Source organism: Dermacentor albipictus, chromosome 5, assembly GCF_038994185.2.
Source record: "Dermacentor albipictus isolate Rhodes 1998 colony chromosome 5, USDA_Dalb.pri_finalv2, whole genome shotgun sequence".
In the NCBI taxonomy this organism is placed as follows: domain Eukaryota; kingdom Metazoa; phylum Arthropoda; class Arachnida; order Ixodida; family Ixodidae; genus Dermacentor; species Dermacentor albipictus.
The window spans coordinates 58,091,820-58,117,643 of record NC_091825.1 but is presented as its reverse complement, the minus strand read 5'-3'; the positions used below and the strand labels follow the sequence as shown (position 1 = coordinate 58,117,643).

Here is a 25,824-nt window from a genome sequence, read left to right as displayed (position 1 = left end):
GTCATTGTAGATCGCCTGAGTGACTTGACCTAGGTGGTGGCACGCTTGACGCCCGCTAGTCGTTAGTCTAGCCGGACCCAGTTAGTACATGCTGCTCGTCTTAAGTGGCTTCACCCTACGCTTTCCGAGTGACTTGGACTTGCCCAGCGGGCTTCGTCTGGCAACCGGGGATTGCTACAGCATGAGCCGGGCGAGACGAGGTGGAAGACGTTAGCTTGCGCAACCTCAGGACGCCATGTTGACTTCACCATCAACCTCGTCTGTGAAATAAAGCCTGTTCAACATTCATCATCATCATCATCAGCCTAGTAACGCCCACTGCAGGGCAAAGGCCTCTCCCATACTTCTCCAACTACCCCGGTCATGTACTAATTGTGGCCATGTTGTCCCTGCAAACGCCTTAATGTCATCCACCCACCTAACTTTCTGCCGCCCCCTGCTACGCTTCCCTTCCCTTGCAATCCAGTCCGTAACCCTTAATGACGATCGGTTATCTCCCCTCCTCATTAAATGTCCGGCCCATGTCCATTTCTTTTTCTTTATTTCAACTAAGATATCATTTACCCGCGTTTTTTGCCTCACCCAATCTGCTCTTTTCTTATCCCTTAACGTTACACCGATCATTCTTCTTTCCATAGCTCGTTGCGTCGTCCTCAATTTCAGCAGAACCCTTTTCGGAAGCCTCCAGGTTTCTGCCCCATATGTGAGTACTGGTAACACACAGCTGTTATACACTTTCCTTTTGAGGGATATTGGCAACCTGCTGTTCATGATTTGAGAATGCCTGCCAAACGCACCCCAGCCCATTCTTATTCTGGTTATTTCAGTCTCATGATCCGTATCCGTGGTCACCACCTGCCCTAAGTAGATGTATTCCCTACCACTTCCAGTGCCTCGCTACCTATCGTAAACTGCTGTTCCCTTCCGAGACTGTTAAACATTACTTTAGTTTTCTGCAGATTAATTTTCAGACCCACCCTTCTGCTTTGCCTCTCCAGGTCAGTGAGCATGCATTGCAATTGGTCTCCTGAGTTACTAAGCAAGGCAATATCATCAGCGAATCGCAAGTTGCTAAGGTATTCTCCATCAACTTTGATCCCCCATTCTTCCCACTCCAGGTCTCTGAATACCTCCTGTAAACATGCGGTGAATAGCGTTGGAGAGATCGTATCTCCCTGTCTGACGCCTTTCTTTATTGGGATTTTGTTGCTTTCTTTGTGGAGGACTACGGTGGCTGTCGACCCGCTATAGATATCTTCCAGTATTTTTACATAGGGTTCGTCTACGCCCTGATTCCGTAATGCCTCCATGACTGCTGAGGTTTCGACTGAATCATACGCTTTCTCATAATCAATGAAAGCTATATATAAGGGTTGGTTATATTCTGCACATTTTTCTATCACCTGATTGATAGTGTGAATATGGTCTATTGTTGAGTAGCCTTTACGGAATCCTGCCTGGTCCTTTGGTTGACAGAAGTCTAAGGTGTTCCTGATTCTATTTGCGATTACCTTAGTAAATACTTTGTAGGCAACGGACAGTAAGCTGATCGGTCTATAATTTTTCAAGTCTTTGGCGTCCCCTTTCTTATGGATTAGGATTATGTTAGCGTTCTTCCAAGATTCCGGTACGCTCGAGGTTATGAGGCATTGCGTATACAGGGTGGCCAGTTTCTCTAGAACAATCCGACCACCATCCTTCAACAAACCTGCTGTTACCTGATCCTCCCCAGCTGCCTTCCCCCTTTGCATAGCTCCTAAGGCTTTCTTTACTTCTTCTGGCGTTACCTGCGGGATTTCGAATTCCTCTAGGCTATTTTCTCTTCCACGATCGTCGTGGGGGCCACTGGTGCTATATAAATCTCTGTAGAACTCCTCAGCCACTTGAACTATCTCATCCATATTAGTAACAATATTGCCGGCTTTGTCCCTCAACGCACACATCTGATTCTTGCCGATTCCTATTGTGCCATTGTCCTCAATTTCAAGCCCAAAGACAGTATTTGTCCGACACATTGAGGAAACTAGGCGATCGTCCTCTGAGTGAGCAGACAATATTAGAGCACCGTCCCGACCGATCATCGGCTCAGAAGGCAGTGAAGGCACTTTTGTGTTTTCTCAGAACTACTGGTTTGCTCGAGCGACTTTAACTGAAGTGCTGTCCGTACGCGTACCTACACCTTCTCTCTCCCTTCTTTCTCTTCCCCTTCTCCCTTCCCCCAGTGTAGGGTAGCCAACCAGACTATTGACTGGTTAACATCCCTGCCTTCCTGTATTCTTCTCTCTCTCTCTCTTGCCTATTCCTAGTTTCTTCTTCACTGTTTTTAGGCTTCCTCCGTTCCTGAGAGCCTGTTCAATTCTATCCATATTATAGCTCCTGATGTCCGCTGTCTTACGCTTGTTGATTAACTTAGAAAGTTCTGCCAGTTCTATTCTAGCTGTTGGGCTAGAGGCTTTCATACATTGGCGTTTCTTGATCAGATCTTTTGTCTCCTGCGATAGCTTACTGGTTTCCTGTCTAACGGCGTTACCACCGACTTCTATTGCGCACTCCTTAATGATGCCCATGAGATTGTCGTTCATTGCTTCAACACTAAGGTCCTCTTCCTGAGTTAAAGCCGAATAACTGTTCTGTAGCTTGATGCGGAATTCCTCTAGTTTCCTTCTTACCGCTAACTCATTGATTGGCTTCTTGTGTACCAGTTTCTTCCGTTCCCTCCTCAAGTCTAGGCTAATTCGTGTTCTTACCATCCTATGGTCACTGCAGCGTATCTTGCCGAGCACGTCTACATCTTGTATGATGCCAGGGTTCGCGCAGAGTATGAAGTCGATTTAATTTCTAGTCTCATCATTCGGGCTCCTCCACGTCCACTTTCGGCTAACCCGCTTGCGGAAAAAGGTATTCATTATCCGCATATTATTCTGTTCTGCAAACTCTACTAATAACTCTCCTCTGCTATTCCTAGGGCCTATGCCATATTCCCCCACTGACTTGTCTCCAGCCTGCTTCTTGCCTACCCTGGCATTGAAGTCACCCATCAGTATAGTGTATTTTGTTTTGACTTTAACCATCGCCAATTCCACGTCTTCATAAAAGCTTTCGACTTCCTGGTCATCATGACTGCATGTAGGGGCATAGACTTGTATCGCCTTCAATTTGTACCTCTTATTAAGTTTCACAACAACACCTGCCACCCTCTCGTTAATGCTATAGAATTCCTGTATGTTACCAGCTATTTCCTTATTAATCAGGAATCCGACTCCTAGTTCTCGTCTCTCAGCTAAGCCCCGGTAGTACAGTACGTGCCCGTTTTTTAGCACTGTATATGCTTCTTTTGTCCTCCTAACCTCACTGAGCCCTATTATATCCCATTTACTACCCTCTAATTCCTCCAATAACACTGCTAGACTCGCCTCACTAGAGAACGTTCTAACGTTAAACGTTGCCAGGTTCAGATTCCAATGGCGGCCTGTCCGTAACATAAACCGTAACAATATATATATATATATATATATATATATATATATATATAGTCATATAATGAGAAGCCAACAAACACTGACACCAAGTACAACATAGGGGAAATTGCATGTGCTTAATAAATGAAATAAAGTAATGATTAATTAATGGAAATTGTAGTGGATGAAAAAACAACTTGCCGCAGGTGGGAACCGAAACCACAACCTTCGCATGTCGCGTGCGATGCTCTACCAATTGAGCTACCACGGCGGCGTTTCCCCATCCACTTTCTTGGCAAAAAAGACGTTCCACGTCCGCCGCCAAGGCTTGTGAGTGGGGGCGCTGGCTAACACTCCCAGGGTTCTACTAGTACACATAAATACCCAAGAAAGTGGATGGGGAAACGCCGCCGTGGTAGCTCAATTGGTAGAGCATCGCACGCGACATGCGAAGGTTGTGGGTTCGGTTCCCACCTGCGGCAAGTTGTTTTTTCATCCACTACAATTTCCATTAATTTATCATTACTTTATTTCATTTATTAAGCACATGCAATTTCCCCTATGTTGTACTTGGTGTCAGTGTTTGTTGGCTTCTCATTATATGACTTGTGAAGAAGAAGACGCGCCTCGCGGCACAGCCGCATCGCCAACGCGCGGCTCGGCTCGGCTCGCGCTGTTGATTGCTGGCGTCCGTTTGGACTGTGCTTCGGGCTGCTTCGCCGTTCCCGGTTGCTGTGCCGTTACATTAGGAGCCGCCAATAAACCTTTTCTCAATTGGTGGAGGTGCTGGGACTCAAACCCCGTCGCTTGAAACCCTGGAGCTGAGATCACGAACGCTACCACCCGCCATGACCGACAGCTCCTCCCAACCGGCACCGACGCCACAGTCCGTCACCTGAACCGGCGTTCCACGACAACGGGACCCCAAGGTCTTCAGCGGTGCAGACGACGAAGACGTAGAAGACTGGTTTGCGTCGTATGAACGGGTGAGCGCACACAACAAGTGGGATGATCCCGCAAAGTTAACTCACGTCATCTTTTATCTGGCTGGTGTTGCCCAACTGTGGTTTCACAACCACGAAAGTGACGTGCCCACATGGTCAGTCTTCAAGACAACCTTTACGGAAGTGTTCGGCCGACCCGCTGTTCGCAAGCTCCGTGCCGAACAGCGCTTGCTCGCCCGAGCACAGCAGACGGCGGAAACGTTCACAAGCTACATAGAAGACGTCGTGGACCTTTGTAAACGAGTCAACGCCGCAATGCCCGAAGCTGAGCGAATTCGCCATATACTGAAAGGCATCGATGACGGCGCATTCCAGATGCTCCTAGCCAGGAATCCGCGCACTGTGTCTGAAGTTGTCAGCCTGTGCCAAAGTTACGATGAGTTGAGGAAGCAACGCGCTTCGACTCGGCGTCCTTTGGGAAGCGACGACTTGTTGGCGAGCCTTGACAACATGTACGACCCATCCTCATTCTTTCAGCGGGTCAAGGACTTTGTGCGTGAGGAAGTTGCCCGCCAACTTTCTTTAGTCCCCTTCACTCAGGAGCCCACCTCCCGTCTTCCAAACACGCTCCGCACCCTCATTTCCGAAGAGGTCGCCCAAGTTGTCCCTTCCGCACCACATCAGCCGCCTGCAGCCGTGACTCTCAACTCTACGCGGGCAGTGCAGCCTGTCGCCACGCCTCTCACCTATGCGCAGCCAGTCCTGCCTGTGGCCGCGCCTCTTACGTACGCCCAGGCAGTACGCAGGCCTCCACCGGCGTCTTTCACGACCCAGTCCCAACCGCTGCCACCGGAAGCCCATGCTACATCTTGGACCGCACCGCGAGCTAATCCTTGGCGGAGACCTGACAACCGACCCATCTGTTATTCTTGCTGCACTCCCGGACACGTCGCCCGATATTGCCGCCGTCGTCCTCAAGCGTTCGGCGACGCCTCGCGGCCCTTCCAGTACGGCAGCCAGCCATTTCGCCAATACGCCGCTCCTTCCCCCCAACCGTATTCTCGTGCTGACATCCCAGAATTTCCTTCGCGTCGCTCGCCATCCCCTCGCCGACGCTCGCTCTCCCCAATGCGTCGGCGACCCGCACCACCTGACCAGGAAAACTGAACGTCGCAGTTCAAGAGGCAAGAACTGCGCCCCATTCGAACTGTCAAAGTCCTCGCGCCTCTCCTGCTAACGTGGTCGAAATTTGTGTAGAAGGTGTTCCTACATTCGCTCTTGTGGATACCGGCGCAGCCGTTTCTGTGATAGCCGCCAAACTGTGCCGTTCGCTGCGCAAGGTGACCACGCCGCTTTCTGGACTGTCGCTTCGTACGGCAAGCGCGCAGCCCGTCACTTCGCACGCAGCCTGTACTGTACGTGTGCTTTTCACGGCATTGTTTACATCGTCGAGTGTATTGTTCTTCCCACCTGCTCGCATGACGTCATCCTCGGATGGGACTACTTATCCAGTCATAAAGCCGTGATCGACTGCGCACGCGCCGAAGTTGAATTTTCCCCTTGTGACGCACCCTTGGACGAAGATTGCGACCGCCCTTCTAAACTTACCGTGCGCGAGGACACAGATATTCCACCTGGCTCCTTCGCCCTCGTCCCCGTCTTTTGCGATGCCATCGCTGACGCAACGGTCCTCTTCACGCCGTCCGACGTCTTCATGAGCCGTAAATCTCTCCCACTACCCTTCGCGACGCTTGACATGGCTGGCGGCTGCAGCAATATCTACTTTTACAATCCCCTCTGTGCGCCTCTTACGTGGCTCGTTGGTGAATGCCTTGGCTTCGTGGAACTCCTCAACTCTTCGTCTTTGGTTGATGTCCCTGGAGACTCTTTTGACGTCGACCCCGGCCAAGCATCTTCGATGTCCGCGCTTGAAGAAACGTCCAGGGTTGCGTTCTCGCATGCCATGGCCGATACCCTCACACCTGCCAAACGTGCCGACCTTCTTGATCTCCTGCACAACTTTAGAAGTTCATTCGACATTTCACAACCTCACCTGGGCCGCACGTCGGAAGTGCAGCACTACATTGACACCGGTTCACATCAGCCGTTACGTCAACGACCATATCGCGTCTCTGCCGAAGAGCGTCCTGTCATTACCACCCAAGTCGAAGATATGCTGCGCCGTGATGTTATTCAACCTTCGCACAGTCCCTGGGCATCTCCTGTCGTTCTCTTTCGCAAGAAGGACGGGTCTATTCGCTTTTGCGTCGACTACCGTCGGTTAAATAAGGTAACGCGCAAAGACGTCTATCCTTTGCCGCGCATCGATGACGCCCTCGACAGTCTTCAGGGCGCAGAATTTTTCTCGTCCCTTGACTTGCGTTCAGGGTACTGGCAGGTCCCCATGGCTGCGGCCGATCGCCAGAAAACTGCGTTCATTACACCTGACGGTTTATATGAATTTAAGGTGATGCCTTTCGGGCTTTGTAACGCCCCTGCCACCTTTGAACGACTCATGGACAACACGCTGCGTGGCCTCAAGTGGTCTATATATCTGTGTTACCTCGACGATGTCGTGGTTTTCTCGCCTGATTTTCCTACTCACCTGCTCCGCCTTAGACAAGTTTTGACCTGTCTAACGAACGCTGGCCTTCAACTCAACCTCAAGAAGTGCCGCTTCGCCGCGCGAGAGCTCACCATTTTAGGCCACGTTGTGTCCAAGCACGGCGTTCTACCCGATCCTGCAAAACTTCGAGCAGTCGCTGAGTTTCCGAAGCCTCAGACCATCAAAGAACTTCGAAGCTTCGTGGGCCTATGCTCATATTTCCGGCGCTTTGTTCGAAATTTCGCATCGATCATGGCGCCATTGACTGAGCTTCTACGCGGTGACGCCGCCCTCTCCGGCTGGTCCCCTGCATGTGACTCCGCCTTTGCTACGCTGCGTCGTCTTCTCATCTCCCCACCTATTCTTCGCCATTTCGACCCGTCAGCTGCAACTGAAGTACATACAGATGCCAGCGGGGTCGCTCTCGGCGCCGTACTCGCCCAACGAAAGGCGGGCTACCCCGAATATGTAGTCGCCTATGCGAGTCGCACACTGACGAAGCCTGAGGCCAATTACAGCGTGACCGAAAAAGAGTGCTTGGCTTTAGTATGGGCACTTGGCAAGTTCCGACCATATCTGTACGGGCGCCCATTCGACTTGGTCACAGATCACCATGCGCTTTGTTGGCTCGCCAACTTGAAAGATCCCACTGGCCGCCTAGCCCGTTGGGCACTCCGCATCCAGGAGTACGATATTCGCGTCATCTACCGCAGTGGACGCACACACTCCGACGCAGATGCCTTGTCTCGTTCACCTTTACCTCCAGACTCGGCCTGCGCAACAACTTCCGCACATTCCGTGTCATCTCTCGACATGGACTCCTTTGCAACCGCACAACGTCGTGACCCTTGGGTCGCTTCTCTTTCTTTTCGACTATCTTTCTGGATCGTCGACCATCCCTGTATCCCGAACCCTCCGCCACCAAGCAGTTCATTTTGCCATTCGTGACCAGCTGCTGCATCGACGCAATTACACTCCTGATGGTCGTCGGTGGCTTCTGGTGGTTCCCCGCAGCTTAAGGTCTCAAATATGTGCCGCCTTCCACAACGATCCGCAGTGTGGCCATGCCGGAGTCTTCAAGACGTACGAACGAATTCGCCACCGCTACTACTGGCGCGGCATGTACAATTTTGTACACAAGTTTGTTCGGTGCTGTCTTGACTGTCAACGCCGCAAATCGCCGCCTTTACGCCCATCTGGTGCCTTGCAGCCGCTCCCGTGCCCTGCCACACCCTTCGATCGCGTCGGCATCGACCTATACGGCCCGTTTCCTATGACACCAGACGGCAATCGGTGGATCGTCGTTGCTATTGATCATTTGACACGCTACGCCGAAACTGCTGCTTTACCAAGTGCTACAGCGCGGGATGTAGCCTCTTTCGTCCTACATCGCTTCGTGCTTCGACACGGCGCACCTCGGGAACTCCTCAGCGATCGAGGTCGCGCCTTCCTCTCCGAAGTCGTCGAAAGTTTGCTTTCGGAATGCCATATTATTCATCGGACAAGCACGGCATACCATCCACAGACTAACGGGCTCACAGAGCGATTTAACCGCACACTTGGTGATATGCTCTCTATGTACGCGGCGTCTGATCAGGGTATGGGACCGCATCCTTCCATTCATCACGTTCGCGTACAACACCGCGATCCAGGCCACTACGGGATTTTCACCTTTCTTCCTCCTGTATGGCCGCGAGCCTACGCATACCATCGAAACGCTCCTTCCATACCGTCCTGACGCCTCCGAGTGTCTACCTGTTTCCGACGTCGCCCGACAAGCCGAAGAATGCCGCCAGCTAGCGCGCTCCTTTACGGCAGAGCAACAGCAGCGCCAGAAAGAAAACCGCCTCGACACGCATCCAAGCACGACCTACGCTCCAGGCATTCTTGTGTGGTTGTCGGTCCCTTTCCAAACGCCGGGGCTTTCCTCGAAACTCGTCCCCAAATTTGAAGGGCCTTACCGAGTCTTGGATCAAACATCCCCGATGAATTTTCTCATTGAGCCCCTGTCACCACCTGAAGACTTGCGCCGGCGTGGACGTGACATTGTCCATGTCTCGCGTCTCAAGCCCTACCACGACCCTCTGCCTCCCGATTCTTAAGGCGCCAGGATGGCTCTTTTTGTCCAGGGGGAGATTGTGAAGAAGAAGACGCGCCTCGCGGCACAGCCGCATCGCCAACGCGCGGCTCGGCTCGGCTCGCGCTGTTGATTGCTGGCGTCCGTTGGGACTGTGCTTCGGGCTGCTTCGCCGTTCCCGGTTGCTGTGCCCTTACATTAGGAGCCGCCAATAAACCTTTTCTCAGACTAATAAACATCGGGTCCCTCGGTTAACCCCCGTTCTTCTCGTTTATATATATATATATATATATATATATATATATATATATATACATATATATATATATATATATATATATATATATATATATATATATATATATATATATATATATATATATATATATATATATATATATATATATATATACGGCTAAGCCGGAACCAAGAGTGGCGCCAGACACAAGACGTCTTCATCGGTATCAGAATTTATATTATTAGATGTATGGTTGTCTCTCGTTAACTTTGTTAAGTCATCTCCAAATGCGACTTGCACAACGTAATAAATTGCTGGGAAGCGTGGGATACGCACGAGAGACAACAGAGTTTCGGAGTGGTCGGCACCGCGGACTGAACAACAACACGGAATAAACAGGACACGATATGGCACGGCCCATATCAACGCCTACAACCGCAGCGATTGCCTTGGGTCAGGCGCGGGTTCTAGGAAAGTTGTGCAACACCACCTACATCGCCTTGAAAGATGGATTCCGCCGTATCAGCAGTGTAATTGCCCATATGTGATGCAAGGTTCTTGTACTCAAAGGTTTTAGCGGTTCTCTTACCCGGAGCCTCCGAGTACCTAACTGAGGACAAAGCCATTGGTTTCAAAAACACACACAAACTTTAATGAAACTAAAAATAAATAGAAATAAATAGAAAGCATAAACACTCAAACAGACATCATCGCAGAAAGAAACACACTTGGGGCAAGTATGCCGGTAATTAGTGCGCATGTCCGGGCTTGCCACGACGGCAGGGATGCATAACAGTCTCGACGCGGAGACGCGGCGACAAGTTGATGAAAGGAGTTGCGCCGGTCTCACCAAAGGTCGGGGTATAGGATGGTTGACAGGGCGACCGGAGCGTCCTTGCTCTGGCTTGGAGAAAGAAGGCACGTGGCTTGGCGGCAGAGCAGAGGGCGGCGGCGTTCTGGCCGGGCATCTGGGCGTAGAACACGAGCCCGTAGCCCGACTGCTCTCGTCCTGCCCACGGGCACAGAAGCTCGCTGGCCTTGAGCAACTGGCGGCACGCTCGGGTAGACTGGCGACGCGCAGGAACGGGTTGGCAGGAGACTCCGCTCGGGTGAAGCCCTTGTGGCTCAGGTCCGGAACCCGACGGCCCGTCTTCAACTCCTGGTCCGGCGGCCGACCTTCTTCTGGCGTCGCTTCCTGGAACTTTCCCGGCGTCTCCCCCAGCACCTCCCCCCTTCTGCCAGCGGGCCTCGCCTTTTCGTCCGCTGTGGCCGATTATGGCCACAGCGCAAGGCTTGAACAAGGCTTCAATAAATTATCAAGGAAATTTTAACAATGTTTTTTTCTTGTCGCATGAAATAACGATGCAAAATATTATAATTTGAACAACATTTTTTTTATTGCGGAAGTCGCGGCAATGACAGAATGTAGATGTGGCGAGCACACTTCAGTCGCTGACTGGCCATGTCGCTGTGTGGCTGCCTGGAAAAGCGGCGATGAGCCTAGCCTCTGTGAAGCAGAGAATGCGCGCCGATCGCTAACAAAGTCCCCGTTTGCCGGCAGACAGGGAAAAGCAAGCGCTTTGCGAAGGGTTGCCATGCTGCTAACGTGGAATGACTGGAAACCATGTCATTTAATAAAGATTGTGCAGGAACAATCGACGATGATAGAAACGTAAGCGAATGGCCCGAATGGTCGAAGGAACGAGCCAGACAACTAACGAAAAACGAGCGAGTGATCACACAACACCTCCGCCAACCCGCGGCCTGCGTGTCAGTCCACCCCGCCAGCCAAGCCATTTATTGAAAGTTGGCTTGGCTAAAGCACCCGTGCTTCCCTACAGCGTCTTTATATCGGAAGTCTAATCAGCGACAATCAACCACTGGCTACGATAGACCACATACCACCACGAACAAAGAAATCTCACGAAATAGCCTAACAAAGCTGCTCGTTCTAAAATTATACTATAAAGCAAAAAGGGAAGTAGTCGTCAACAAAACGTTTGTGTGGAGAGGACAGTAAAGAGGACGAAATGGCACTACGGCGTGCATCGAGTGAGGAGTGTTCACCTACGGTCGAGTTAAGAAGTCGGCAAGGAAAAATAGAAATAGGCAATACATGATGAATATTATTTGCGCACCACTTGGAACCACGTCTGGAGAACGAGAGAGACAAGCGCAGCGTGTCTGTCATCTTCCAGTCGTCGTTGCAAGAGGTGCGAAAATAACATTGATCGTGACTTGTAACCAACCAACTCAAACCAGCACTCGGCCACACGGAAATGAAGTCTGCAACAGAAGCAGCCGAGTGTCAAGACCTCAGGTGTGAAAAGTAAGCTAATCAAATTACTGAAGGAAAAGCGTCAAGCTGTGTAATAGCGAATGCATTTAGGGAAATTGTAAAGAAAAATTTTTCGCCTAATCAATGTTGCTCACGTGTAACTGCGATCCACAGATATTTTGTGTGTTTGTAAGTTTATTCTTACTTCGGGTCTAATGCAATGCGGCGACGCTTCTATTCGTGCAATAATGTGCAAAAGAAGTTTCTCCTTGTAGTAGAACTCCAAGTCAATCCGAACCGTAACACAAAATATTATAGGAAACCAATGAATATTGACTCCAAAGACTAGGTAGGGGAAATTACTTGTGCTTAATAAATGAAGACAAAGGAACGATAAGTTAGTGGAAATGAAGCTGGATGGAAAAACAACTTTGCGAAGGGAAGCGGCGCCACGGTAGCTCATTTGGTAGAGCATCGCACGCATGATGCGAAGGTTGTGGGATCACTCCCCACATGCGGCAACTTGTTTTTTCGTCCGCGTTAACTTCCATTATTTATCAATTCTTTATTTTCTTTCTAAGGACAAGTTATTTTCCTACGTTGTCCTTGGTGTTAGTATTTGTCGGCTTCCTACATGACCAATTAAATCCGAGCCCATTGATTACCCCCTTTGTTCCCGCTTATTAGATTACGAGGGTCTCGAATCCGGCTACATGGATGCCTTCAAGTAGCAAGTATGGGTTTACTGGCCGGTCGCCTTCACCCAATAGGATCACGTTCTCGCGACGCCTGGGATACAGAGGATGTTCCACATCCGCCGCCAAGGTCTGTGAGTGGTGCTGCTGGCTAACACTCCCAGGGTTCTACCAGGACGTATAAATAACCCAAAAAGTGGATGGGGAAATGGCACCGTTATAGTTCAATTGGTACAGCATCGCACGTGAAATGCGAAGGTTGTGGGATCATTCGCCACCTGCGGCAAAATGTTTCTGCATCCACCTTCATTTCCATTTATTTACCGTGTCTTTATTTTCATTGAATAAGCACAAGTAATTTCCCCTCCGTTGTCGTTGAAGTCAGTGCTCGTATGCTTTCTATGATATCACTAATAAAAAACGCGCCCTTCGGTTGACGCAATTTCTTCGTGTTTAACACGACATATTGCAAGAAAGGCTCATATTGCATCATGCGACGAAGACACAGAATGAAAATATATGTGTAGCAGGGCCTCAGCGCGAATACACGAAAGGAAATTAAAAATAAAAGTGACACTCGGTACAAAAGCGACTTTGTCTCCAATAATATACTGTTTATTCATTCCAGGGCATTTCTTGCTTCGTTCATTTCATTCACTTCCGTAGCAGGTGTCGTCAATAGACCGCAAACCAGCAGCACTGTATCCCGAACACTGATGCTTCGTTACTCGACATTGTCTTCATTTCGTCCTATGGCCTTTATAAGAGTATCGAGGCCAATAGGTGGAATTGCCCCAGCTTCATTTGGGGCCACAATCAGCGTAGCTGCAAAATGACAAACAAGACGTCGTGGTTCGCTGGTATGATCCAAAAGTGGACGAGAAATAAAGAGCAAGTACTGTAATATCTATTTCTTGATACTTGTAGCCCTCAATTATCGCACTTCTTCAGTGTCAGTTTAAAAGCGGCAGTTCTACGAAAACATCAAAACATGTTTTAAAGATAGCTCCTACAGCATGTCACTTTTGTCGTGGGTGTCATAGGCTTCGAAAGACAGATGCACTGACTGAGAAATCGCAGTCAACAAAGAAGGCTCAAGCGATTAGTAAAGGGACGATTAAAAGATATGTTCGGTTTTTATGTTACGGCGTTGTCTCCCACATGAGGATTCCCTTGTTCCACGATCGTCAGTAAGAAGAAATAAAAATGCTGTGCCGAACCGAACGCTGACAAACACAGCAACTAAATATTGACTGTTCGTACGGAACAACAAACTTGTATACATATATGTATAGGATAGGCACCCTCGTGAACCCCAAGCACGCTCGGCTGCCGTCCCTCATCACTGCCTCTGCAAGGATGCCGCATGAATGAGGGCACAAAAATAAAGGCCTGATGGGCCTCAACGGAAAGATTACTGCTGTGATGCTGGCTGTTCGCAAGCTTGTGATATCTAAGCAAAGCAGTTTACGTTCTACGTGTATCTGATCTATCCCGCTTGACACTACTGACGGGTACACAGCAAGATGTAGAAATAATATATAATCAAGAGCATTAGGGTCCAGGGACAAATTTTCAGTAGCACATAACTAAGGATTTACATACGCAATTCGTTTTGAATAGCGTATGTTTGCTTAGACATTGCATAGTGTTTACTTGTCTTTATTGCAACCCATTGTAGCTAAAATTGAATATTGAATTGAATCTTGAATTGTAGCTAAAATTGAACGGCAGCCTTACATTCGCAACGCAGCTTTACTGAACTGCAAAGAAAAAATACACATACAGGAGCACCCTCGAGCTGTTGCGACATAATCAAGCGAAACATCTAGCGCGGGGGGTATTAGCCGATTGAAATAGATTGAATAGAAAATTCCCCTATCCCATTTCCGAAAGAACAAATTTTTTTGGATATCAATAAAAGTGCCACAATATTATTCGCTGAGGTATTTATTTGAGAACCCATCTAAGGTTCTAAACGCAATACATGAGTGACAATTTGCAGTAAAAGATAATGATGATTTCGTCTGTGCATTGAAATCAAAGAAATCTGACACCGGGAAGTCCCATTCTTGGCAATCTTAGTCGATTCTAATTTTTCATCTCTTTGTCCCTATATCACCGCGCACACAGAAAGAATGAAGCTTTTCTCCAACGATATTGCGCAGACGCTGTTCCGATCTCCTTTCCAGTGGCTCCCCATCCCAGTCAAATTGTGGTAATACCTCCATTAGCTGCATAATCTTACCGAGTACGGCAGCAATCACCCCGAAGAGGTATTTCCCAAGCAAGCCGCCCATATCTTCGACTTGAGAGCTGGACATAAAAAAGGATATATATTTTCCTAAATATCGTTCGTGCGACCATAATAGATTGATGTCTTATCACTACACTCATATAATCCTCTGCTTTCGCATTTGAATTAGGGTCGCAAAATGTATGGGTGAACTGTATTTATTTCGAAGTTGCTAATAAATATTGTTGCTAGTATTTGTGCACTAGCAACAGAAAATTGATAACTCTTCAAGAAGAGTTCTAAATATTTTACCAAGAATCCTAATTGAATACAAGAATGCTATGCTTACAATGTGGCAACGCTGTGACGGTGATTAGGCCGCGTATTCGAATTATCTTACGAGTGTTTATGGTATTACAACAGATAAAATAACAATTATACCTTACCAGATGACTACATTCCACTAGCTTATCTCAAGTGGATCTCTAGAATACAACTTTAGTGTTGGGCACTTTGTCCCAACAGAAGATCTGCATTATAGGCACGTTGTGTCCCATATGCTTCGAAAGTTTTTAGCGTTCAACTGCAATAGGGCTTGTTAAGAAAGGCGAGCTGCAAGGCAAGATTGCCACCCAGTTACGACTGGGCGACACGACGCGCATCCCCACTCACCGTCGCTGCAGCTAGGAGGCGTTCGAAGAAGCGGCCTTTGTGCTGAAAACCGCCTCCTTCCACCAGCCCCATCGACATTGTGACGGAATGAGTTCGGTGTGCGAACAATGGTTCCGGAGTTCTCCAGTGTGGACCTGATCTGATACGCATGGACAAGCTGCCGCGGGAAAGCCGTATTTTGGTGCTTCCCATGCCTCGGCATGACGCAAGACAACGAGCTACCCACGATTGGCACCGATACTTCACGGAACGGCACCCCTCCAAGGCCGTCGTTTGGGCATCGGAATGTGTGTGCCTTTGAGTACGTAAACTGTTCTGCGGAGCGGCATCAAGTTGGCGATGAGTAAACGAACAGTCGCCGCCTCGTATGGCCGGCAGACCGAGTGTATAAAAACTGTTGTTGTGCGAATGCTGGTCACACTTCTCTTGAGCAGTCATGTTAGACTGAGACACATCTCTCATGCAGTCATGTTGGACTGACACTCTTCTTTTTCAAGCAGTCATGTTAGACTGATTTAATTTCTGTAAATAAACCCATATTCCTCGTTCTCGATGAGAAGCAGTTCTTCACTTGATCGACGTCCTCAGCGTAAATAAGTTGGAGGACGGCATGGGCCAGCTACCTTCGAATTCATGTCGTACTCCAATCTTGGCAAAGGACCACGAGCGATGGGATTGAGCCCCCAATCCTGACAGGCTAAAGAGTTAGTTAATGAGGTACAACTTCTCGCTTTTAGAATGCTAACGTCATGCTATCATTATTGAGGAACAAATGAAATTATCCCACGGCAAAAACTTGTAAAGGCCGACCTATGAACGAGTGCCTTCAACACATTCCTATTTCGTCATGGCAATACATGAAAAAGGAAGATTCACCTCAGAAACATGACCAAGTGATAACAGTGACACATGGCTACCTTGCTTTCCCAGCTTTCTCGCCATGTGAGCTTCAGCCTATTCTTTTTATTTATTTAGCAAATACTGCCGGCCTGTATTACAAGTTTTAGGCAGGAGTGGGGTACAGAAGTAACAGGAACAAAGAAATCGTACATTGCAACAAAAGAAGCAAACAACGAGACTCGGCTGGAGTGCAAAACACAGTAGAATAAAAAAAAAAAAACACTCGATTCAAAACGAATTACATGTGTGCCCTATTGTTCACTCAGGGCTTGTAAAAACAAGTTAACCGTTTCGGAACTGACCACGTTTCCAGGCAGATCGTTCCATTGAACAATGGTGCGGGGAAAAAATGAGTATTTAAAAACATTTGTTTTGCACAAAATTGCGCCGACTTTTTTGGAATGATAGGAACGCGTAAGGCGGTGGGAAAAGGGCTCAACTAGAATGCCTTCCTCTAGTTTTATTGTATTATCACAATATAAGTAAAATAACTTTAGTCGTTCGCGGTGACGTCGGATGCCCAACTGTTCGAGTCCTGCGGTGTGCAGCAGGGCTGTTGGGCTTATACTCCAGCTGTAACAATTAAATATGAACCTGACTGCCTTGCGTTGGACATTTTCTAGTTTCACTTTGTTACTTTCGGTCCAGGGATCCCATACTGCCGCAGCATATTCTAATAGCGGTCGTACATAGGTTTTATAGGCTAAGAGCTTTATTTCCTGAGTAGATTGAGCTAGTGTTCTCCTCAAGTAATGCAGTTGTCTTAGGGTTTATTTTTCCATATACGAGATATGTGCATTCCATCGAATATCAGAGGTTATGTGAATTCCTAAGTATTTAAAGGTATTTACGACTAAGAGAGGTTTGTTGGCTATGCGATATGTAAAACTTAAGGGATTCTTTTTCCGTGTGACAGTCATTGCTACGGTCTTTATCAAATTCACAGTCATTTGCCACGTCGAGCACCAGTTTTCAATTGTAGATAGCGAATCGCTTAAAAGAAGTTGATCGTTAGAACTAGAAATTTCTTGATAAATTATACAATCATCAGCGAACAATCGCAGTTTAACATGTATGTTTTCAGCAATGTCGTTAATGAATACTAGAAAGAAAAGGGGACCTAGGACAGAGCCCTGCGGAATGCCGGAATCCACTGGGACCGCATCAGAAAGGACACCATCGACAAAGAAAGTTACCTTTTTTATTCTTTCATCGTTTTTAAATATTCTTTTTCGGTCATCATGCAGCTGTACCAGCCTTATCCTAATCGTCTTTGATGCTGTTGCCCAACCTAATACTAGCCATTATTTTATAATCATACAGCGGGCGGGAAACAAATACTGTTGTAAATGACAGGTGATTCCGGGTATATTTGTATTGAACACAACGTACTCGTTTATAGCTAGCGCTTGGTATATGATACGTCTAAATTATGTACGCAGGGAACATTTTGTGGCGAGATCTTAAGTTGTAGAGACGGGGCAAGCATGTACTGCGTTTTTTGGATGTTTCTTCAACGCTAGCCGTGCCTGCCACGTCGTGCCCAGCGACGCCCAATATCGGCGGCGATGAAAAGTAGGGGCATCGTCGGTACTTATGCGATATTTATTACCTGTAGTTTCAGCTAAAAAAACTATTCTTCAACATAAATATATCGCGGTAAGCAAACAGAACGCAGTAGTACTCATGGCGTGCTTGGACAGCCTGGTCGCTTGGATTGTTGCCTACTTAAACAGATGCCACAGAGTGATTCTGCAATGAGCAAAGCTGGGCCAGAGACAGTCTGCGTGGCAGCACTACTGTTGTCAAGCCAAAATTGACCACTGTCAGGCAGACGGTATTAACCGTAACAGGTAACAATGTATGTGGTACTGTGATACCGTGTGCAAGCAGGAAGTCTTGGATGGAAGCCACGAAGTAGTGACACTCGGGTACAAGTAGGGATTACAAAACGTCAACGTAAGTCAGTGCCGATTGTGGCAAGCGAACGAAGTTTACGGAACTGAGTGTCTGGGAGCTGGTTCAGCAGGATCCAGAATAGGCAGGTCAACGCCAAGAGTATTTGATGAACAGCATATGAAAGCAGAATGCCCGCTGAGGAAGTCCACGTCGAGGATGTGTGGATACATACAGGCAAAATTGCCGCCTGACTGGCCCCTAGACACACTTTGCCCGTATAAGCAGCCATCTTTCACGCCCGTCCGTAAAGACCCTTTTATATGGCACGTATTGAGCAACAGAAAGTTGTGTGGGGAGTTTCTCATGTTGCTATGCAATTGTGCTATTAACACATTTCATATAATTTTAAGAATTGAGAATTTGAGTATATGTAAAAGAATTATCTAATTGGGCGGAGTGCAAATAAAAATCTGAGTATTTCGAAGCGACGGCACACAACATTACCTTGCTTATGTCTGACTATGCACCATTTGCATATCTTTAAGTTTTACCTCAAGTGAAACGCCCTATAGACCAATAATGCCAGTCGGAATAAAATTTAATGTTTGTTGATACAGTGAGCCATAGATGGCTATTCTTTAAATATACTGAAGACTGAGGACATCTAGGCTCAGTCATATAGCAAACTGTATATGTATGCTTCTCTCACCTCTAGGATCGATGCAAAGAAAAGAGATGCGACGACGACGGCGAGAGTCCTGTAGTGGTGAACGCTTTTATCACCGATTTATATATCCGCTCTCAGGCGTCACGTGCTCTATCCGCTGGCCTACAAAAATAAACATGATGCACATTTTTTTCCCTGGAAGTCTGAACCAAGCATACTTTCTTGTTGATTACAACTTAAACTTGTCATTTATAAAAGCAATTTCCACGTCCGCTTCAACGTTCCTCTAAACGGATGTCCATTGCACTCGTGAGATGCTTGACAGACATATTAACATTTTTTTTTCTGAGATTAGTCTGTAGTGTACTTGAGCTAGTGGAGTACTTTGACATGCCTGACATATTTTGACACACTTTGACATGCGCTCATACATCATAGTGTCATGTCGCATGCCGCTGTAATCGCTTTGTTGGGTCCGTATTTTGCTTTCTTGTTCTTTACTACAGTCTGAAGGCTTTTCGCGCACCTACAGCTCCAAGTACGCGTAGGCTTAGAGGAGTACCCATTTAACAAATAATGTATATTTAGATGCGGCTTTATTTCGAAACATTTTTTCTAAAATGGCCCACCCAAGTGCTATCACACGTTGACTATGGGAATGACACTTGAGGGACGTCTTCCATTGTTCGCGCAAACGGTTACTTCTGAATCAGAGATTGTAAAAAAACGCACAAATCTTGCACCTGAAATAATAAATTTGGGAATTATCGAGTAAAGTTATCTATAACATGTATTAAAACAAGAAAGCCCGTCAAGAATTCAGGAGTGATCAGACGACCGTGCCAGTGCTGCCCCCCATAAATAAATTGTTCGCCCTCATTCAGGCGTGTTTCAATCCAAGAGAAAAATAGCACGTAATGGCCAAGTTTTCTTAGCTTTATCATTACTTTTTTCTGAAGCACATTATCCAATTGTTTGCTAAATTTTAAAGCATGCAAATCAATTTTCGTATATTGCCACAAACGAACACGCGAACGAACGCAAATTCATATATAAAGCATGCTGAGTACATGTAGAAAACGCCTTTCTGATGCTACGCCGCATGCTCCTTCTAGTCAAGCTCTGCTCAAGGAATTAGGTATTGTATTTCGAAATTTATGTGCTTAGTCTGTTTATTACATGTAAATGTGAAATAAATTGGCGTGCTTCTTCCTAATGACATCCTATTGTTTCTTTTGAATTTTGCAGTAACTCGGGCGCCCCTTATCTGTAAGCCAAATTTGCAGATACAAGTGGAGCACGAACTATAGATACTGGAAATAGTGCAAGATAGCGTATCTCCGTAGAAAGGCATGCAGTCTCTAACAAGAACCAAAAGGTGTTTTAGTTTAAGTGTGCGTATCATAGAGGCATCGCTATGAACGTTTATAAATATCTCATCAACAGCACAACACTCTACGGCATCTTTCCTGCAGCAACAAAAATGGCAACAAAAAACTAGACTAATAACACAATGTACACAGCAATATCTGTTTGATTTGGGATTAGGGTACCGTAAATTAAAGCTTCCTTAAGCTACCTTCGTTTTTCGCAGAGGTAACCTCAGAACTTAGTCGGGGACGTTTTGGCGAATTTGGGTAGCGTTAATCTAAAGTAAAGTGCATTGACCGACGAAAGTTTGCGCGCAAGGATGCTTTGTACTTCACCTATTACTACTCGTCATGCTTATTTTAGTTTAAATCTAGCGATTTTTCACTTGCGATGCACAGTATTCGGGTTCATAAAAGGCATAAGGTTGCGGAGTTCCCTTCCCGATAAAATATATTATTGCCGAAAGCACAACAGCGCAAGTTCTTAATATTGTTTCAAACAGAAAATATACCAACGCCAGAAATGTCGCCTGTGGAGAGCTCCTGGTGCTCAATTATCGAAGCGTCATGGACGCGCGAATGAAAAAAAATTGTTCGGTATGGGGGCATTGTACGCCCCAAAACAAAAGAAAACACAATTCTCGAATCAAGATTCGAACATAAACAAAAACGGAATATTCAATAAAGGTGGAAAGAATAAGCGCTTTAGGTTGGACAAAAATAGAGCAGCCTTAACCTTCTTTAACTTTACAGAGCAACATTTAGTACTTGGATATGATCAGATGGGAATATAATGCCGACGTGGCACAGGCCACATCCGGCCCTGTGGCGCGTTACTGCAAATACGATGAGATGCGTCATTATATGAAGTTTGTGGCCATTATGTTGTCGCTTTGGCGGTGCAAGCACAGACCCAAAAGGTAAGTGAACGAAAGGCACAATATCAAATGATAATTAACGGCCGTAAAGTAGAAAATTGAAATTATGACCTTATTACAATTCTTTAGTAAATAACCATCATTTTCATGGATTACGAATTGCTTGCTCATACGCTTAACGACAATACCTGGAAAGATAAGAAAATTCCTGGGCTTAACGCGTGGAGGCGCGATACATGTTGCCGGAGGCATTGCTTTTTTTCGAGAGTGAGGAGGAATCTACTCACCGAGAACCCAATTGCCAGTGATCGGCCGACAGAACCACGGGTTCGCCGGCAAAGAAAGCGTCGCTAGAGAAAATAATAGCCATCATCAGGCTCTGCCACCTTCACTCGAACCCACGGATTGATGGACTTCGGACTCTCTTCGACTCACCGTAGCACAGACACCGTCAGACTCAACCTCAGCAGGCTACACAATGAAACTTGCATAGAACGGGGTGCGCGTTGTGGCGGTGAGGCATTAAGCATGCACTTTCTTTTGTTATTCTATTTTTGGGCTTCTTCGACAAACAGCAAAGAATGCTTTGATTTGTTCACCGCCATATTATTAGCAAAATTAAGAGCTTGCGATGAACAATGCGTGGACATACACTGGTATGGGAACCTGGATTGAACGACTTACGTGTCAGCGCTCGTAGTTTATCAAGCAGGGAGACGTTTAGTGTCACCTGAGTGTGCATCATATGGGGTTGTTGCGGTGTCACGTGCAGACTTTCTTCAAAAGCGAGTTCTTGTAACAGTGGGTTGATAACGAAGTGAGAAAAACCGTTGTCTAAAGGAACCGTGGCAAAACGAAATTACGGAGCTGGTGCTGACTTCCAGCTTAGCTGTGCTATATAAACATCACATTTGAACACAAGGGCGATAACAATAGATGGTAAAATATAATCTTGATGGAACAATTAGTTCAGGAACCAGACGAAGTGGCCGAAACAACCATATGGTAATCATTCATCAATGTAGAAATGTGCGTTAGGTTAAAGCATAACAACAATATCCCTTGAGAAATTTACCGGAATATAACGAAAATATTCACAAGCACCGACCAAAAATAAAAAAAATAGAAAGGATAAGCAAGCCTTTGACACAGATTCGAAAAGCAGAAACCAGATCATGATCTATACCTCGCTTATACTAGGCGAATGCCAGCAAACCTTAAAGTAGAAGAAATCGAGAAGCACACATAGACGAAGTGACAGGAAATGTGGCTGGGCTAACAACTGAACTTCATTCATGCAAACGACGTCCCCCAAGTCCGCACGGAACATGCGCAAGGCACTACATCACTAGAATACGGTCAACAGCTTATCTATTCACCTCTACACTGATCAAGAAATAAAAGCACTTTCTTGGTAAGGAACAGAGATGGCGCCCTTACACACTTCTCGGGGCCAAGTTTATAGATGCGATAGAATTCAATCAACTCTTTCCTGCTGAGTCTTAGCCTTCCCCAAGATTGAAACGTCACTGATGATGTGATTACAACCGCACACTTTACAATGCAGTGGACGATTACCTCCTGTGCCTGTGCGTATTAGATTCGCATGCTCACGCACGCGATCATTCACACAATGACCGGTTTGTTCTATGGGATCTCTATCACATTTCAAAGGAATACTGTACACTACACCTGTGTCGCACTTGAGGTGCTTCACGACATGCTTGTTATTGGACGCACTCCTTCGCGAACAGTGCTGCGACACCCTCCTGCAAAGGTTTGTAAGCTTACAAGGCGCAGAACAAACCAATATGGCGTCGTTTCTTGTCACAACATTTTTCAATCTATGTCAAACGCCATGCACATACGGCGTAACCATCATTATCATCATCAGCCTGACTGCACCCACTGCTGGGCAAAGGTCTCTCCCATACTTCTCGAACTACCCGGTCATGTGCTAATTGTGGCCATGTTGTGCCTGCAAACTTCTTAATGTCATCCACCCACCTAACTTTCGGCCGCCCGCTGCTACGCTTGGTGGCATAGCCACCAAGTTCTTTTTTATTTTGTCTCGTACTTTGCGATCCCCTCTGTTTTTCATTTCCAAACGCTTGTACACAGATTCAGCCACCGCAGTGACCAAAGTCTTTGGTAATCTTCCACTGCATTGTAAGGAGTGGGGTTGTAATTCCATCTTCAGTGACGTTTCAATCTTGGGGAAGGCTAAGACTCAGCAGGAAAGAGAGTTGATTGAAGCTTCTCGCATCTATAAACTTGGCCCCGAGAAGTGTGTAAGCGCAGCCATCTGTATTTCTTAGTAAGAAAATGCTTCTATTTCTTGGTCAGTGTAGACATGTATAGATAAGGTGTTGATTGTATTTTTGTTATGTTTTGCCTTGCGCGTCTTCAGTGCGGATTTGGGGGACGTCGTTTTCATGAATGAAGTTCAGTTGTTAGTTCAATCACCTTCCTGTCACTTTGTCTATGTCTGCTCATCGATTTTTTCTACTTTTAGTTTGCTGGCAATCTCCAATTATAACCATGTGCCAACTAGCAAACAAGCCACTCTCATGATTTATATCTCGCTGCTTTTCGTTTGGATGCAATGCAAATTTTGGACAGGCTTTTGCATTTCACATATTGAATGGTGGGTCAGCGCTTGTGAATTTTTTGCTGGTAGTATCCAGATGGATGTTCAATGCAATCGCGATTGTTTTTAGAAGGCAGCTTTTAGGCGGCCGTTCTTGTGACGATGTCGGCGTTGCCCTTCGTCACCGACAGAACGAACAAAGTGAAGGATGAAACAGAAGGCGAAGCGCAGCGGCAGGTGAAAAACGGCGATAGGGATTCGAGCGCCAGGTTCAAAGCGGAGGAGGAGGATACAGCTGAACCAGGAGCAGTGGAAAGCGGTGGAGGAGGGCATTTTAGAAGCGTGAGATGAAAATCGTACTGCCGTGAGAGACGCGCATTGCAGTTATGACGGCTACGAGATTGTGCCAGAGCAGCGCGCGTCGTCTGTGTGGAAACAAAGCGCTGCCTGAGTGGAGGTTTGTCTGCGGCAGCTACTCTCAGTCGTGCGTACGCGTGATCCACGCGCCGCTTCTCGCGATCTTCCGATTAGCGAGGCAACCGCACCACAAATCAATTCGTTTGTAACGTGCCGCACGAGACAGGTTATCCACGCCAGCCATTATATCGCGAAATGAAAACACGTATAAAGCTTCGCTCAAATTTCGCATTAAAGAGTATTGGAATTGTCGGTGACTTTTTTATTGCCTTTGTACTCGTTGTCCGCACCGTTATGGTGCGCTGTGCGTGCAATGTGGTGTTTTCTGGCGGCTGATCGATTTGAACAAGATGTTGTTTCACAAAGAATGGCGTAATAGATGCTGGTCATACGCTTGCATTTGTATGTGATCTTTCTTTATTGGGCAGTAATTGCAAGCCCGAGATAAACTTGCGCTCTCGTCCTTCACTCGTTTGTTGCATTACACTTTATCTATTATCTTGCATCAAATAATATTCGCCTATTTACTGTGTAACAAGTTTAGCCGTACGTAAGTAAAAGTATTTTTCCTGACAATTCGACAGTGCTAGTGTTCTGACCGACTTCCAAGGACAGAGAATATATATCTTGCTACGCCACTGCCAAGACGGGTGCCAGACCCAACACGATTTGTTTGTAAAGGTGTAACCGGTCTCGACAGCCATCTCATTTATGTATGGTTGTCTCTCGTTAATTTTGCAAATTCGTCTTCGTGTGTGGCTTCCACAACGTAACAAATTGGTGAGAGGTGCGCGGTACGCACGAGAGACAACAACGGAGCTCCGCAGTGGCCGGCACCTCGGACTGAACAACAAGACGGAAGAAACAGGACGTGATATGGCGTGGCCCATATCAACGCCTACAACGCCGACGATTGTTCTGGGTCAGGTGCGGGAGCTAGAAATGTTGTGTAGCCCCATCCACCTCGTTTTGGAAGAGTGGATCTCCCCGTATCACCGGTGTAAATGCCCACAACAAATGGGATTCCACGATTATGCTGGTTAACTTCGTGTTCTACCTATAAAGCAGGGCGAAGGTGTGGTATGATAACCGCGAGGAAGAGCATTACCACTTGGACACGTGCAATGAGAAGCTGAAGGATTATTCGGCGGTACAGCCGGGTGCATGAGCACCGCTGATAGGCAACTAGCGACCCATGTACAAACATCCACAGAATTATCGGTCTCTTACAACAAGGACGTGCTGTCCTGGTTGTCCAGGACATTTACTAAAGGCGATCGCTGATGGTGCTTTCAACCTGCTCATGTGCAAAATTATGATACAGTACAAGCCATCATAAAAGAGTTCAACGCTTTGAACAGTGAAGAGCAGCCTCATTGCAACAGCTGCGACATGCTCTTCTGTCGACATGCACCGAATGTAGCAATCGTTATGATTAGACAACCTTGCGCGCATAGTGCAGCGAGAACCTGTAGCTATAGCTCCTGCAGGCGTTTTTTTTTCGCCTAACAACGTTACTACAGTGTAATTTGTGCAGGCAACTTGCAGCAGACATCATGGGGTTCGTTAGTACATGGCATTGACTCTCTAACGCGCCTTCGACATCTACTGGCCAACGGCATCCTACACGCTACCGAAATCCAGCCGTGTGGCGTATCGCAGAAGATCGAGCAATCTGTTTTACCTATCAGTGTATCGGTCCCGATGCTCAGCATTTAAATACAGATGCTATATCGTCCCTTTTGCGACCGCCATTCATCAGGTATCGTCGCACCGGTAATAGCTAGCGTCGTTAACAGCCTCTATTTGAACCGCTGAAGCCACAAGATGATGCTTCTGCCGCTTGTAACAGTCCCTCATCGTCATACTGATGTCGCCAGTCGCGTTTGCCACCAGCTCG

At 46.9% G+C, this 25,824-nt stretch overlaps 1 long non-coding RNA gene across 1 annotated transcript; it reads right to left on the bottom strand.

The window, feature by feature from the left end:
- Window positions 1-12,894: 12,894 nt before the first annotated feature.
- Window positions 12,895-18,750, bottom strand: LOC135911180 (uncharacterized). Its single transcript, XR_010567238.1, has 3 exons — window positions 18,712-18,750; window positions 14,544-14,611; window positions 12,895-13,120 (listed from the first exon to the last, which is right to left on the bottom strand). It is a non-coding gene; the product is annotated as an uncharacterized lncRNA (long non-coding RNA).
- Window positions 18,751-25,824: the final 7,074 nt, after the last annotated feature.